The sequence below is a fragment of the Natrix helvetica genome, assembly GCF_964273705.1.
Source record: "Natrix helvetica genome assembly, chromosome: 1".
Lineage (NCBI taxonomy): Eukaryota > Metazoa > Chordata > Lepidosauria > Squamata > Natricidae > Natrix > Natrix helvetica.
This window is the reverse complement of record NC_138548.1, coordinates 272,164,660-272,171,105: the sequence shown is the minus strand read 5'-3', so window position 1 is coordinate 272,171,105 and position 6,446 is coordinate 272,164,660.

Here is a 6,446-nt window from a genome sequence, read left to right as displayed (position 1 = left end):
GATGTGCACCGCCTGCATATTGGCCATCCCAATTAAAATTGTTTTGCGCATATGCAGAACTGAAAAACAAGATGGTGCCGCCACTGCCGCCAAGGCAACCACTTTGGGGGAGTTGCACAGCTGGGTCGCTGCCAGTTCGGCAGAACTGATCGAACCGGTAGGAACCCACCACTGGGTCTACCCACTTCAATATCTTCATTGTCAATTCTGAGACTGTTTGTTGTACATGCTTTCATTTAATTTGATTTATTTTATATTTAATTTTAGCCCCATCTTGGGCTCCTTGATTTTTTTTTATCAGGGCTTGTAAATCTTTTGCATTTTTTGGCTATCAGAGTGGTGTCATCAGCATAGGTTTCTTCCTCCATATTAAAATCATATTCATTTTCCAGTTGAGTTTTCCATAATGTGTATATATTTGGCATCTAGGTTGAATAAATAAGGGAAGAGTATACAGTCTTGGTTCCCTCCTTTGTCAACCTGGAGCCAGATTGTTTCATCATGTTCTGTCTTTAGTTTGCTTTCCCGGTCTTTATTTAACGTGCTTATGAAGACAATGAGCTGTCCTGGGATTCCTATTTTTCTGAGTACTTTCCAAAGCTTGAGGTGATTGACACAATCAAAGGCCTTTCTGTAATCAGAGTACATAGTGACTTCTTTTTAAAATACTTTGGCTTTCTTAATTATCCAGCATGCATCAGCAATGATGTTTCATGTAAAGTCATCTTGTACATCTGGCATCCATGTAGGGCTCTGGTCTTCACTGGATGATCCTAGTATGTGAAATTAAGAATATTGTACAAGAGTTTGCTCTCTCTCTCTCTCTCTCTCTCCCTCCCTCCCTCCCTCCCTCCCCCCTCCCCCTCTCCCTTCCCCCTCCCTCCTTCCCTCTCACACCCACACACCTACACATCCACACACAGAATAGGACAAGCAGCTGCCATGATTACATCCACATATTCTGTCCAAAATGAATGGAACTCCAAACCAAAACAGATCTGAGTCATTTTATACACAAAATCTGATGTGGAAAATTAATGCCATCTAGTCTGCTATGACATCTGAGCCTGGCAAAGCAAGAAGCAACAATCCTATTACCAGATTATATATTTAAGTAAACATAATGAATGTACCATCAAAATCCAGCATGAGAAATGGGCTTTAAGCAGTGAAGTTCAAGAAGAAGATGGCAGAAAAGCAATCAGGATTTAAACCTTGGGGCATGCATATGGAGACACATGAACTCATACATGCACATGCAAACAGCTAGGCGGTTAGAGTTTTAGAAGGTGGTTTTCTTTGTCATTAGGACTTATTATATGCAACAACAGCAATATATCTACACAATTCATATCCTTGATTTTCCCATAGAATACCTTGAATGCAATTTGAATTCTTAGAAAATTACTGCCTTTGTTGGGTGTAACCCTGACATCCGTGATGGCAGAAATGGGGCAGTTGTTGCATCTCTCACCATGCAACGTGGGCTCAACCACTTTTACTTTGAAATCTCAGTAAATTTCTATTTACTGTCATACTTTATTCTTCACTGTTTCTCTGCAAAACTAGGAGAAAAGATGACTTACTTCTGCAAAGCAAATCTAAAACTTAGAAGCCTAGTATCTGTTCTCTAAGCCAAGCCTTTTCCATATTCCAAGAGGAAGAAAGAAAATCCCAGAGTGCATTCAGAAAATTATTCAAAATTGTTATGCATCTGGGCAGGAACGTTCTCATTGGAATTGTGTAGTACCAGAATTCTGCTTATTAAGCAGAAGATGAAGACAGACAGGACAGTAGACTGTGCTTTGCCATATATGTACATGCTTCTCATTACACGGCATTGTATTAGAACAGCAAATTGTGAAAATATAACCACTATGCTGTTAGAAAGGCCCCAAAAGCAAAATTTAGGTAGTCAATATTTCTTTTTTTTTTTTTTTTCAAGAAGTTTTATTGGTTTTTTTAAAAACATTTATGCGGAAAAGGGTAAGTGGAATAGTTACAAATTTTGGCAGTTGCAAGTATGGCAGACGCCCCCTCCCTCCAGACTCCTAGGTTACATCAAAATATCAAACCTTATTACATAGTCATAAAAAAAATCAGCATATTAATTCTAGAAAAAATACTTTTCAATCAGTTTATATAATTATAATATATAGTCTAGTTGTAAATTCATTAATACTTTCGGTCTGTTTATAACATTGTGGTTTTCTTATTTATTTTTGTGATCTGAGCTTTCTTGGTGTTGCCCCTTCACCCCCCGCTGGCAGAGCTCCGGCCCCTCCCGTGTCCTGTATAACCGTTGTAGTGTCATCTGTTTTTTCTAGGTTCGCTTTGTTTTTTTCCATAAAGGCCTGTGCCTCTATGGGTGTGTTGATTCTGATTCTTGTCTCCTCCCAGAATATCAGCATACCTTCAGGCATCAACCATCTAAACCACACCCCCTTCTGGTATAATTTATTCGCCAATTGCGAATAACTTTTCCTTTTTTCCCTAATTTTTTTGGGAATCTGCTTTAGAATGGTTATCTCCCTATCGTGGTATGTCAGTGTTTGCCCCCTTTGTACACCCAGAATTTCATCTCTTGTGGTTTTCCTAAGAAATTTAATATGAACCTCCCTGGGTACATTATGTGTTCTGGCATATGCTGAATTCACTCTATAAGCTAGATCTATCTCCCATTCCATCTGCTGTTTATCTTTGTGTATGTATTCAGCTAGAATGTTAGTCATAATGTCCCTTATATTTTCCCCATCTGCTTCTATTACATTTTGAAATCTAAGATAAAAGGACATTCTTTCAAACTCTGCTTTCATTTGTTGGATATCAAGTTCTTTGTTCCCCTTCTGTAAGGCCTCTACCCCCCCCCTCGCCTCCGCCACCCCACCCTCCACAAGGTCCAGTCTCTGTGAGTTCTTAAAGATTTGGGCTTGATTCTGTTTAATTTCATCTTTCATTTCCCTTAACTGTTTCTTAATTTCCTCCTGGCCTTGTAAAATTTGTTGAAGCATTTGTTGGAAGTCTATCTCTGTAGTCTTGGGTTGCATCAATTCTGATATCTTTGACTGTGTAGCTGGACTAGACGTTGCAGACGTTGGAGCAGAAGTAGCAAAGCCAGGCTTTCCAGGAGGTGGTCTTTTTGGAGACATGGTTTATGAAGCAAGGAGATCAGTCAAAGTAGAGACTGGGCAGCTGGAGAGGTAGAGCAGGCAGGCGAATTCAGAAGGCAGAGGATCCAAACAGATGGGGATTTCTTTAGTCACTCTAGCAGTAGATGAAAGTTTTTTTTTCTCCAAAGAGTTCAGAAAGTAGCAATCCACAAGAAATTCCTCTGGGTGACTCGGAGACAAAGACCGGAAGCCTGAATTTTAAAGGTGGAGTCAGGTTTCACAGTTCATGAAGACAACGGAAGTGTGCCATCTTGCCCTGCCAGCTTTGGGCTCAGAGGCATAGTAAAATTTTTAAAAGTTCAAAAAGTTCTCAGTTCATCCATTAGTTCTGGAGCTAGGTCGAATGAAAATCACTTTTATAGGGGTGAGGCATCATTAGTTGGCTCTCCCCCCTCCTCCTCTCTGGGGATGGAAGGAAAGTCTTTTCAAGCCGCTTGTCCGAGGGAGGGGGGGAAATCCCCCTCCCTCTAGCCGCACCTCCAGCAGGGATCCGAAAGTTTAACTTTTTAAAAGTGCTGAAAAGTTCATCAATTCAAAAGCGAAGGAATGCAGAAAGGAAGCCTCTCACCATACTGCCGCTGCTTCGTTCGGAAGTGTGTTCTCCGATCGGCATGGGGCGAGACGCGTGCGCACGCACGTCCTCCAAAACTGCTCCCCGATGCCTAGAACGAAGCGGAGGAGCCCCCGCCAGCCGCCGCCGACGCCAGGACCCTCCGCGAGCCGTTCCTTCGGCAAGACGCCCCTCCAAGGCGTCTTGTGCCCCCCCAGAAGCGGGGGAAGCCCACCGGGAGAGCTGGAGCAGGCAGCGATCTGCCTGTCGCCGTAGCCGCCGGAACCGGAAGTGGTGGTAGTCAATATTTCTGTAATTGGTTAGGGGATGTTCAGTGAAAGTCCTCTGTGGTCATGGTTTTTAGACTGGAGGACAGAACAGAGAAGACCTCTTATTTCTATTCCATTTCCCACATTTAAGGGCTTTCTGTAATATTTGTGGTAGAATTTATGAGTTATAAAACAGAATTCTCGTTATGCTTTTTCATTAGCATTGTGCTGTTGAAATGAGCAATGTAGGCAGCCTTATTGATGTAGTATCTTGGGTGTGCTTTGATAAATTCCTTTATGATTTTGGTTTCTTTAATTAGTAGCACTCATTCATTTAAATAAATTATGAGGTTACTACCAGAATAACACATATATGAATTATTCTGTCCTGTTTTTATTTCTTCTCTCAATATAACTTTGTTTGCCTTGAATCGATTGCACAGCTACGCTATCACACTGGTCACCTGATTAACTAGGTTTTTTTAAAAAACAACAACAACAACAACACTGGGCTAAGTGCCCTATTTAACAACAAAGAAGTTTCTTCCCACACAAGGTACCTACAAAAAAGTCTTTCTGACAAATAGCCTTTTAATAAGTGAAGTGAAGGCTGATGAATTGTTGAATTGCAAGACTTCATTGCTTGGGTGTTTAGAAAAGTTTATGCTTAGGGGATGTAATATTATGGTTTTGGTTTTACTTTTTGTTTTTCCCAGGCCATTTATGGCAAAACAGTCTTTATATTTGGAATTTTTTTCCTTTTCTCTCTTGTCACTGGAGATGAGATCCTCCCCCACCTGCTTGGCTTTCTAAAAGACCTCCCAAAAATTGTGAGTGCTCCACCACTGAAGGCTTTTAAGAAGAAAAAGGACAGCCACTTGTCTGGCCTAGGGGTGTTCTACTTGTGCAGGGGATTGGCCTAGAAGATCTCCAAGATCCCTTCCAACTCTGTTATTCTGTTAAAATCTGGCTCTGTTGATTGGCTTGTGGTCCTGACTGGGGCACTTTATATTGGAGGTGAGTAGTGGAGTACAAGAGAAGATTCTACTTCCATACTGCTTGTGTATCTGGTTCCTAGTTTTATTTAAGTTCTCTTAATTTGAATGTTTTTATATGTGTGTTTTTATTGTCATGTAAGCCACTTTGGATAGTGAGATGGGTGGCATATAAATTAAATAAATGAATAAATATTGCATGAAAATTGGCCATTGGAAAAGCCATTATCCTATAATACTTTTAGATAAGACTTCCAATGTCTACCATACATTACACCTGTAAGGGAAATAGGAAGAGATCATTTCCACTTTTGGATACTGGAGTATTCAAATATTAACAACTGAGGAGGCGTTGCTTTCATATATCTGAGCAGGTGTTTTCTTTTCACATAGTAAAGCTGACTCCAGTGCATGAACTGGTTAGAAGCAAAGGTGGCTTAAGAAATATGTTTTTGGATTTCACCTCCATTCTTCACTTAGATGATCCACTGTACGTCTTGGACCATGTTTATCATGGCACCGATTAGTGGATTCTTCCATTTTTTTATTCCTTCCCATTTCCTTTACTTTCAGTTCTGTGAAGACATGTGGTTTCCATTGATAAACCTTTTGAATGAACACACATGAACACACACACACACACACACACACACACACACCTACCTTGACTGCCCATCATTTTTGACATCTTCTAACCAGGAATGTCACCCAATGGATTGATGAAAAAGAAAACAATAAAACCCTCATCATTTTTCTTGTCACCTAGGTGAGATGGGGAAAGCCAAGATGGGGAAACCATCTTACAATTTATAGCTGGTTAGGAAAAAGGAAGAGGAATTCCCAAAACTCATTCATTCACTCCTCCATTTCTGACTTTGTGGGAAAAAATATCCAAGGATGTCAATAATCGATGATCAGATGGAATGGGGCTTGGGGCAGTCCTGCTGCAGCAGACAGTAGCAATTGCAGTAGAGGAGGGTTGTCTACAATAAAGTGAAGCACAGCTTGCAATCTGTACACAACCACTTGTAGTAGCAAAAATTGGAAAACACTACTTTTGATGCCTGGCACAAAAAAAGATGAGCAACAGTTGCCTTTCTAGCAGGTTCAGGTGGGGGGAGGATGACATTGTGTCATATCCTTGGTTTGAAGCCAATATTTGAATGGAGGCAAGCTGATTGTTTGCATCAAGTCTATATGCACTGTATATATGTAACTGCAGCACATGTATCCCCTGAAAGAAGCAAAAGCCCTTTACTTAGAACATTTAGAGCACAGATAAATGTCAGAAACCAGGAAGCAATTTACTTATCTTTGCTCGAATCACTGGACAGAGCATATCTTAATCAAACATAAAACAGTTTTTACTGAAAAGGCAAAATTAGGGCTCAACAAGTAGCAATTGGTTGAGCCAACTCCTTGAATGAGGCTCAGTCACAGCAGACTTATATAAAGACTCCAG